Raw genomic sequence first — 7,239 nt, 5'->3', positions numbered from 1 at the left:
AGGTTTTTAATTTATTTTCTAAACGAACTTCACTTCAGGCGAAGTTAAACCTCGGGTGAACTTGGCTTCAGGCGAAGTTAAACCTTAGGCGAACTTGGCTTCAGGCGAAGTTAAACCTTAGGCGAACTTGGCTTCAGGCGAAGTTAAACCTTAGGCGAACTTGGCCGTAGGCGAAGTTATCCTTAGGCGAAGTTACGCTTGAAGGCGAAGTTACGCTTGAAGGCGAAGTTCATCAGGCGAACTTAATCTTGCAGGCGAAGTTATCGCGCTGCAGATCTGTTTGCCCATAAATCCTTCGTTTCTTAGCCAAATAACTCGATTTTGGTACCCACGGAATCGTATGATCGGCGCCTACAAATCCCAACCATCAAATCGGCCTAAAATCGACGTTTTAGGGGTCCGATTTGGGCAGTTTGGGTTTCGGGTCCGGTTAACCCATCCAATCCTAACCATTTTCAGTAATATTAGCTTTGTTGGATTTGTTCTTACCTTACCAACTCAGATCTATCAACAAAATCTCGGGTCTCGGCTTCGAATCTTGATCGGTTAGAATGTGTGTGCTTTGAGTGTGTGAAGAAATAGGTGTAAATGAAGATATTTTGGGGTTTTGGGGGTATTTATATCCCTGAAATCCCATTCTCATTTAACCCAAATCCATAACCAACGTCCATTACCCGACACTAGCCCGACCCATACCAACTCCTACTCTTTTATTTATTTCCTGATAACCCGAGTAAACTTTCCCTCTATTATTAAGTAATATAATAAATATTATCTTGAAATTTCGGGATGTTACACGACTGGAACCATGGCTTCAGTGCCATAGGTTAGGCTGAACGGAGTTTCGCCCGTGCTTGGTTTTTTCAACGTTCTGTTTGCCCAAAGGATATGTGGAACTTCGTCCACCCAGCCGGATCTATGCTCCAAGAGTCTTTTCTTTATACCGTCGACGATGCTCTTGTTTGCTCTTTCCACCTCACCATTACCCTGCGGGTGTGCCACTGAGGTAAAGGTGTGGGTGATTTGAAGCTCTTTCAGCCACTTTTGTAGCTTCTGGTCAACAAAGTTGGTGCCGTTATCGCTCACCAAATTCTGTGAAAGTCCAAAACGACAAATAATAAATTCCCAAATAAATTTTTTGATATGTTTTGCGATTGTTTGGGCTAAGGGTTTTGCTTTTATCCACTTGGTGAAGTAGTCGATGGCTACCACTAGGAACTGAACGTTCCCTGCTGCTATGGGAAATGGGCCTGTCACATCGATGGCCACTTCTGGAATGGCCATGAAGATGTGACTGGAACAAGTTCGTTCTTCGGGCGATGCGTGTTAGGTGCGTAAAGCTGGAAGGATTTACATTTTCTGATGTAGGCCAGCGCATCCGTGTGCATCCCCGGCCAAAAGTATCCCGCGTTGTTTATGTAACATCCTAAAATTTTAATGATGAATAAAGGAAGTTATGTTTAGTGATTTCGCGTAATTAATTAATATCGGGTAAGGAGCGGGTCTTGGACTTGGATTAATTGAGATGGGTTAAATGAGAATGGGATTTCAGGGATATAAATACCCCCAAAATCCCAAAATATCTTCATTTTTATCATACTCTCTAACACTTCCAAAACACACACACCACACACCTCAACCGCCGGCGGCCGGAAGAGAGAGGCGAGATCCGAGAGTGTGAGAGAGAGAGACTAGTTGTGATTAAGCAAATAAACAAGACCCAAACAAGCTCAAAAAGGTATGATTCTTGATCTTTGAAGTTTAAAGATCCGAGCTTTTAGTGTATAAACGACCGAAAATGGTCGGGAAGCGTAGTGGTGATGTTGAACCGTAACAAGGGTGTTAAAATCGCTCGAAATGTTGGACAGAAACCGAAACTGCGGCTATCTGGGCAACTTCGCCTTCATCTGGGCAACTTCGCCTTCAAAGCGATGAACTTCGCCTGCAAGCCAAGTTCGCCTGATGAACTTCGCCTGCAAGCTAAGTTCGCCTGATGGTAACTTCGCTGTAAAGCTAAGTTCGCCTAACTGGCAACTTCGCCTGAAGCTAAGTTCGCCTGATGACAACTTCGCCTGAAGCTAAGTTCGCCTGATGGCAACTTCGCTGTAAAGCTAAGTTCGCCTGATAACTTCGCCTAGAGCTAAGTTCGCCTGAGGTTTAACTTCGCCTAAAGCCAAGTTCGCCTGATGAACTTCGCCTGCAAGCTAAGTTCGCCTGATGGTAACTTCGCTGTAAAGCTAAGTTCGCCTAACTGGCAACTTCGCCTGAAGCTAAGTTCGCCTGATGACAACTTCGCCTGAAGCTAAGTTCGCCTGATGGCAACTTCGCTGTAAAGCTAAGTTCGCCTGATAACTTCGCCTAGAGCTAAGTTCGCCTGAGGTTTAACTTCGCCTAAAGCCAAGTTCGCCTGATAACTTCGCCTAAAGCTAAGTTCGCCTAAGGTTTAACTTCGCTTAAAGTCAAGTTCGATTAGAAAATAAATTAAAAATCTAATGAAAAATGTGTTAAGACAGTTAATGGAAATAAAATTTTTCCAAGCTGACCTGGCAGCTCGACCCCAGCCAGGGGCTCTGCCCCTTGGACCCTGCTAGGGGCTGCCGCCCCTAGACCCCGCTGCCAGGGGCGCTGCCCCCGGACCCCCGTTCGTTGTGGGTCATATAAAGATAGAAATACATTATGAGAAGTGATAGTTAATTGATACGTATACTTGTTATACAGTCAGCCGTGCACAACTGAAGAAAGGGATTACGATTAACGGTGAACGTAACCGTGTTCAGGTGAGTTTCTAGCCCCATTAATGTGTTATGTTTTCGGGGCTGTGTGCATACTCAATATGTTTGTTAATACGCTTATCCTAAGAGATAAGTGTATGCTTATGTGGATAATGTGAAATGTATGAATGATTGCTTGATGATACGTGAACGATCTTCGGATATTGCACGTACTGTCAGGTTGTAACGCTATGTATAAGGTAAGTATGATATGTATGCTTATGTGTATGAACGTAAAAAGTTAATAAAAGAAGGAAATGATGGTTGTATGGTTGTATGGTTACGAAAAGGGTACCGAGCCCTAATAATACTCGAGGTATGATGTATGGTTGTATGGTAACGAAGAGGGAATCGAACCCTACTAATATTCGAGAACTAGGGAACCGAACCCTACTAATATTCGAGGAAAGAGGGAAAACGAGCCCTAATAATACTCGTGGAAAGAGGGAAACCGAGCCCTAATAATACTCGTGGCAAGAGGGTACCGAGCCCTAATAATACTCGAGGAAGGAGGGTACCGAGCCCTAATAATACTCGAGGAAAGAGGGTACCGAGCCCTAATAATACTCGAGGAATGTAGGGCGTAATGCTCTTTATAACGTAAGATATGAAAGTAAGTTAATACAAAAGAAAGTAAGAAAGTATGAAAGTAAGAAAGTATGAAAGTAAGAAAGTAAGAAAGTATGAAAGTATAAAAGTATGAATATGAAAGAATATAAGTTTATGTGTATTGTATAGTGTATGATTAACTAGAACTCACTCAGCGTAGCTGACTTTTAGTATGCACGCAGGTGAGTAGGATGAGGCAGCTCGCTTGAGGAGACGCGTGGCACTGAACAAGAGTCTGGCATCTGAAGACTTATGATGTTTTAATTTTAATGTTTTAATGTGAAAGACAAAGGATGTTTTGAGACAAGTTATGAAATATTGTAATGTTTTATGAAAGTTTTATATTCCGCGTAAATGTTTTAATTAACTCTGATATTTAGAACTGTGTTTATGAGTAAATCCAACACGAAAGTAGGGTTACTGGTAACGGGGCCTTACAGTTTAGCTTAGCTACAACTGCGCGTGGACCTGCGTGTACTCCACAGATGCCTTCGTGTACTTCCCTTAGGAGGTAGTCGGCATCTTGGTCGTCCACGCATCTGAGGAGTGGGCCCAGAAAGTTACGCCTGTAAAGTATATCATCAACAAGTTGATAGTTCAGTGATTTACAGTGTATCTTTCTTGCATGTGTCTTCGACTCTGGTTGTATACCCGCTGTAAGGTAATTTATGATTGGTGTCATCCATGTTTCCATGCCGGTTTGGATGACACAAATTTCCTTGTGCGGGACTGATGGTGCTCCAAGAAGTTCAACGCGGATGTCCTTTCCCAAGTGGGTGAAGGCTAACGATGCAAGCTTGCTTAACGCATCCGCAGATTTGTTTTCGCTTCGCTTGATGTGCATAACTTTGCAATCGTTAAAATCGCGCATAAGGGTTTTTGCTTGTGCGAGGTACAGGGCCATTGTGTCATTCACGGCCGTGTACGTCCCGTTTATCTGGTTGGCTACTAACATGGAATCCACGTGGGCTTCCAAGTTTTTCACCCCCATTTTACGCGCAATTCTTAATTCCGCCAAGAATGCTTCATACTCCGCTTCGTTATTCGTACTTGGGAAATCCAGCCGAATAGCGTAAGTGTACTCTTGGCCTGCTGGGTTAGTTAGTTTCAACCCTGCGCCTGAACCCTCGTGATTAGCTGCTCCATCAGTATAGAGTCGCCAGACATCATCAATGTCTTGTGCTGGAGAGGGTTGAGCCTCTTCCTGGCACTCTTTTTCCCGTGAAGCGGGGACTTCTGCAATAAAGTCGGCCAAGACCTGGCCTTTTATGGCTGGTCTTGGCTTGTACTTTATCGCGTATTCTCCCAATTCAATTGCCCATTTGGCTAGGCGTCCTGACAACTCGGGTTTGCCTAGAACGTTTGCAAGTTTGAAGTTGGTGAGAATGGTGATTGGGTGGCCTTGGAAATATCGTCTTAGCCTTCGTGAAGCCTGTACAAGCGCTAAGACTAATTTTTCCAGGGTGGAGTACCGGGTTTCCACGTCTGTTAAGACGCGGCTTACATAGTAGATGGGCATCTGGACGCCCTTTCGTTCTACTAGTAAGACTGCCCCAGTTGCTCTATCTGTGGCGGAGAGGTAGAGAATTAATTCCTCCCCCACTTCTGGTGCTGTGAGTGTTGGGAGTTCGATCAAGCGTGACCGAATCTCTTGAAAAGCTGCTTCCGCTTCTGGTGTCCAGCGAAAGTGCGTTTTCTTCAAGCAATTTCTCAATGTTGACACGAATGGGAACGACCTATCCGCATGGTTTGCCAAAAAGCGGTTAAGCGAGACTAGTCGTCCATTCAGTGTCTGAGCCTGTTTGATGGTAGCAGGTGATTCCAATTTCATAATGGCTTCGACCTTTTCTGGGTTCACTCTGAAGCCATCTTTGGTAACGATGACTCCTAAGAACTTCTCTTCTTCCATCCCAAAGGAACACTTGCTCGGGTTGAGCTTCATGTTTAACTTTCTGAGCGTGTTGAAAGTTTCTTCGATGTCTTTCAACATCGCTTCTGGCTCGAGGCTTTTGATGACCAAGTCATCCATATAAACTTCCAAGTTCCTCCCAATTTGGGCATGAAACTCTTTGTCCATCAGGCGTTGGTATGTGGACCCGGCATTCTTAAGTCCGAATGGCATCATTTGGTAACAAAATGTGCCATCGGGTGTCCGAAATGCGGTTTTATCCTGATCGTCAACAGCCATGTGGATTTGATGGTACCCTTTATACGCATCAAGGAAGCATTTAAGGCGAAACGGTGCTAATGAATCTACCTTAAGGTCAATTTCGGGTAACGGGTAACAATCCTTGGGGCATGCTTTGTTTAAGTCTTTAAAATCTATGCACATGCGCCATTGTTTGTTGGATTTTGGTACCATGACGGGATTTGCAACCCATGTTTGATATTTACTAACGCGTACGATGCCTGCGTCAAGGAGTTCCTTGACTTGGGTTCTACACGCGTTAGCCTGCTCAGCACCCATTACGCGACGCTTTTGTATGACCGGCGTAAACGCCGGGTCACACTTGAGCTTATGCTCAGCCTTACTTCGAGGTACACCAGTCATGTCAGCTGGTGTCCACGCGAAGATGTCGGCGTTTTTTTGCAACAATCGTTTGAGTAAGGTGCGTGTGGGATTAGTGATCGTTGGGCCAATGGTAACAGCCTGGTCAGGGTATTTGCCATTGAAGGCCCATTCTTCTGGCTCAGAGGTTGTTGATTTAGCCATCTTTGGTTTGGGTTTAGATGAGACAGATGCGATGCATACCTGGGGAATACCCGTGATCATCGCGACGCCCTCAGCTGTTGGCCATCCCATCATACCATGGACCAAAGACACCACGGCATTAAATCTTGCCATCCCATCTCTCCTGAAGAGAATGTCGTATGTGTGGTGTGGCTTCCTCATTACAACGAAGTCCACGTCTTCTGTGCGGGAGTACTTCCCGTCCGTGAGAGTGACGGGGAAAGATAGGATACCCAAGGGGGTGTTTGTGCTGCCGTCAAACCCTTTCATCGAGGCGTAAACCGTTTCTAGGCGTTCTTTGTCTTCGTCGTCTAGCTTGTCGAAGAACTGCCTATACATGACCGTTGACGAAGCGCCATTATCAGCAAGAGTGCGGGAGGTGATGTAGTGCCCCAGCTGGCTTTTGATGACTATGAGGCCTTCTTTGTAGGGCCCTCCTGGCACACGCGGGAAGTGCACTTCAGCTTCCTTCCACGCACTTGGCTCTGTTGTTCGTCGTTTTCTTCCTCTGACGTTGCCATGAACCATGTGAATGCTGATGTCGACGGGCTTTCGTCCATTGCCCTTGTACCGATTGTCATTCCTCCCTCCGTTCTTGATTGACGCCGCGAGGTGTGTGAGTTTCCCATCTTTGACGAATGTTTCGACGATATCCTTCAAAGATGTGCATTCCTCCGTGGTGTGGCCTTTTGTCCCGTGGAAGTCACAGGATTTGCTCTGATCAGCGTTATGACGCTGTCGGATTATTGGAGCCTTTGGTCATGGGAGTTTCTCGGTGGCAAATATCTCGGTGACGCTTTTGGTGAGTGGCGTCCACCTGGGATTCCGGTTCGACGAGTGCGTGTTGTCCCTTCCGCCTAAGAGAGGGCGAGAGCTGGATGAGGTGTCAAAGTTTATCCTTGAATGCCAAATACCAAGCTTCCTCTTTTTATTTTGTCGGGCGGTACAGACGTTATTTTCTCTTGTTCTTTGCGTGTAGAGGTTTGTGCTCTAGGGAAGATTTCTACCCAGTTGCTTCTCCGTCTCGGCAAAGCGTTTAGCTGCCGTCATGATGGCATCCCACGTGGATGGCATGCCATCTTTACCCGTCAACGTGCGGATGAGCTCTGGGTACTCAGCGCCCTGGAT

Source organism: Bidens hawaiensis, unplaced genomic scaffold, assembly GCF_021521415.1.
Source record: "Bidens hawaiensis isolate Kalapana, Puna unplaced genomic scaffold, B.hawaiensis_p1.1 tig00027291_1, whole genome shotgun sequence".
NCBI classification, from domain to species: Eukaryota; Viridiplantae; Streptophyta; class Magnoliopsida; order Asterales; family Asteraceae; genus Bidens; species Bidens hawaiensis.
Note: the sequence above shows the minus strand (reverse complement) of the source record.